This window comes from Ips typographus, linkage group LG10 (assembly GCF_016097725.1).
Source record: "Ips typographus isolate SLU linkage group LG10, UJ_Ityp_2.0, whole genome shotgun sequence".
Taxonomy (NCBI): Eukaryota; Metazoa; Arthropoda; class Insecta; order Coleoptera; family Curculionidae; genus Ips; species Ips typographus.
Window position 1 is genome coordinate 3068422 of NC_138431.1, and position 3873 is coordinate 3072294.

Consider the following 3873-nt stretch of genomic DNA (forward strand, 5'->3'; position numbering starts at 1 on the left):
GTCAATTTTGACGCCCTCTAGCGGCCAAACGGTAAGACTTAGCGTTCTTCTGTCAACTTCACGGGATAGCCCCATTCAGTGGCTATCTATTATCTTCTTATGTATTTGTGGCAAATGTTTCAAATAACTGAGTTATTGAAGGTTGAACTGAAAGTTGCACGAAAATTGCGTCAAAATGAGACTTCACTAAGGCTTTTGACAGGGTCTTCCATAAACTTCCTCCATTTCTGGATAAACCTTTTAATACTAATTTTAGTCTTAAAATCATGATTCTGGTGTCAAAATTGTTCTAGATAATACCGTTTTTTGAAGTGAATTTGAAAACAGTCGATTTTGCCAGTTTTCAGGCCTTTCCACACCTTTTCAATGCAAATTTAAACCACAGAAATCCAGAAAAAAACCGAAAATAAAACACAAAAAACTTAATTTTCCGTCGTTTTAATGCTCACAGTAGCAGTTATTACAGTTTCAACGAATCTCAGTTAAACACTACAATTTTCCCTACAAAAACAGCATTTCTTGATTGAAAAAACCGTACAGAACGCTTAATCTACGTCATTTTCTGTCGACCAATCACATTTCACCATTTTCGTCAACTATTACTATCTAGTAGCGTCTTAAAAAATAAAATTTACCCAAACTTCTCTTATGGTATAGAGCATTTTTTTTAAGTAACAATACAAGAAACTTTTGGTAAAGTGGAGGTGAAATTGTCCAAAAAAATTGCAATTTTTTTTAACCAAAAACCAACAAATTTGCCAAAAGTTTCACACACACAACAACCATGTAAAATTTCGAGTCAAAAAGGTAAATTTTATTAAGGCCAATTCAAAAGGCAAAAACTGTATAAAATGATCGTTATTACATAATCTACTACAGGGTGTCTAAAAAGTCTGGAATATTGCAAATATCTCGAAAACTGCTGATTTTATTTTTCTCAAAATTTGCGTCTTGTTATAGTAAATAACAGCGCATGACGTGAGGGTGAAATGAGGTTCGCAAGTATACAGGGTCAGTCACAAAGTATACCAACTTTCTTAATTCAAACCTAACACACTGTATATTACTTCAGATTTTAAGAGTACTTATAAAGGCCAATTCAACGATATACGATTTTTATTTTTTTTTTGATTTTTTTTTTGTACCTGCCTATAACAATGATAGGTGTAACAATGACAGCTAACGTCAATATAATGTTATATTAATTGGCAAATTTTCCTATTACTTAAAATGGTGTTTTTGAGTGAGAAGGAAAAGACTGACATCTTAAGTATCCTTCTCACTCAAAAACACCATTTTAAGTAATAGGAAAATTTGCCAATTAATTTAACATTATATTGACGTTAGCTGTCATTGTTACACCTATCATTGTTATAGGCAGGTACAAAAAAAAAAAAATCAAAAAAAAAAAATCAAAAAAAAATAAAAAAAAAATAAAAAAAAATAAAAATCGTATATCGTTGAATTGGCCTTTATAAGTACTCTTAAAATCTGAAGTAATATACAGTGTGTTAGGTTTGAATTAAGAAAGTTGGTATACTTTGTGACTGACCCTGTATACTTGCGAACCTCATTTCACCCTCACGTCATGCGCTGTTATTTACTTTAACAAGACGCAAATTTTGAGAAAAATAAAATCAGCAGTTTTCGAGATATTTGCAATATTCCAGACTTTTTGGACACCCTGTATATTATTACACCTTAAAATTGAATAACGGTAACGTTTGAGTTCTTTATCACTTACACTGAGAAAACAGCATATTACAGAATGGATGTAAACGTAAATAATCTATTTTATACACTGTTGCCACATCAAAATTCAATAACAACTGGCAATGTTCACTTAAGTGCCAATTTACCAGTGTATAACAAGGAATATAGTATATATAATTTGAATTTTTTTTGAATTTTTTAACCAAAAAAGGAACTGTCAAATTTGACATATTTTTGAAATTTTTGATTCTCACTTTTTGATTTATGTAACTGTCATTTTTTGATGTAACTTGCACTTTTAACTTATTTATCTGACAGTTTTTAAGGTATTTATTTGTCAATGTTTTTTTACTTTGTTATCTGTTATCAATTATTTAATCTACTTAATTATCATTTTTTCACCTTTTTTTAACTGTCAATTTGACTTACTTATCTGTCAGTTTTTTTTCAGGTTAAACTGTCATAATCCAACTGTAATTTATTACCAAAGTTACTTATCAATTTTGACTTATTTATCTGTCAATTTGATTTTATTATTCATTAATTAATTGGTTGATTTAACTGTGAATTTGGCATTTATGTGTTTGTCACTTTACAAACTTTGATACCATTTTTCTTCCCTGACTGTTCTAATTTTGTAGTGTTTTTTCAAGTTATTAGATAGGAAATATAATGAGGATTCTGAAAATGTGCTTAAAACTGTCATTTTCTCACTCCAAGTGTGTTTTACATGCGATTTTGTCCTTGACTGTCTTTTAAAACTGTCTTTCTGGCAGTTCAAATTTTGACACCGCTTTTCTATGTGACTGTACTGAATTTTGTAGTGTTTCTCAAGTTATTGGATAGGAAATTTACTGAGGATTCCAAAAATATGCTCAAAACTGCCATTTTCTCACTACAAGTGGATTTTACAGGCGATTTTGTACCTGACTCTCCTTTAAAACTGTCTTTCTGGCAGTTTAAATTTTCACACCGTTTTTCTCCCTAACTGTACTAAATTTTGTAGTGTTTTTTCTGGTTTTTCAATAGAAAATTTAATGAGGATTCCAAAAATGTGCCTAAAACTGTCAATTTCTTACTCCAAGTGCGTTTTACAGGCGATTTTGTGGCAGTACAAATTTTCACACCGTTTTTTTTCCCTGACTGTACTAATTTTGTAGTGTTTTTTCAGGTTATTTAATAGGAAATTTAATGAGGATTCCAAAAATGTACCTAAAACTGTCAATTTCTTACTGCAAGTGGGTTTTACACGCAATTTTGTCCCTGACTATTCTTTAAAACTCTCTTTCTGGCAGTTTAAAGTTTTACACCATTTTTCTCCCTGACTGTACTAAATTTTGTAGTTTTTTTTCAGGTTATTCAATAGGAAATTTAATGAGGATTCCAAAAATGTGCCTAAAACTGTCAATTTCTTACTCCAAGTGGGTTTTACAGGCGATTTTGCCCTTGACTGTCCCTTCAAACTGTCTTTCTAGCAGTTCAAATTTTCACACCGCTTTTCTCGCTGACTGTACCAACTATTGTTGTGTTTTTTTAGGTTAGTGGATAGGAAATTTAATGAGGATTCCAAAAATGTGCTTAAAACTGTCATTTTCTCACTCCAACTGTGTTTTATAGGCGATTTTGTCTTAAAACACACACATTTAAGTATTTTTCACAGCGTAGATCCCTCATTAAAGCCAAAATGTCACTTTGACACCATACATCAGATTTCCATCATCGATTCAAAGGTATTTGCACAGTCAAAGTCAAAATTAAAAATTCAAAATTTTTTCCAAAAAAATTGCGGGTACCCCCCAGGTAAATTTTTAAAATTTCAGTTTTTATTTTTTTACACTAAAACGGTACATTGTTCGAAAAAATAGTACATATAAAAAAAGTTGCGCCTTATACAGATACACTTCCTATAAAAATTTCAGCTTCATTAATTAAACAACTTCTGAGATATTTACGAAAATATCCGAAAAATGTAGGTCAACTTTGACGCCCTCTAGCGGCCAAACGGTAAGACTTAGCGTTGTCCTGTCAACGTCACGGGATAGCCCCATTCAGTGGCTATCTATTATCTTCTTATGTATTTGTGGCAAATGTTTCAAATAACTAAGTTATTGAAGGTTGAACTGAAAGTTGCACGAAAATTGCGTCAAAATGAGACTTCAC

The 3873-nt window shown here is 31.2% G+C and overlaps 1 long non-coding RNA gene across 1 annotated transcript; it reads right to left on the reverse strand.

Annotated features, from left to right (window-relative positions):
* Positions 1-421: 421 nt before the first annotated feature.
* Positions 422-3523, reverse strand: LOC145734877 (uncharacterized). The gene is made up of 2 exons (XR_014179538.1): positions 1684-3523; positions 422-870 (listed from the first exon to the last, which is right to left on the reverse strand). It is a non-coding gene; the product is annotated as an uncharacterized LOC145734877 (long non-coding RNA).
* Positions 3524-3873: the final 350 nt, after the last annotated feature.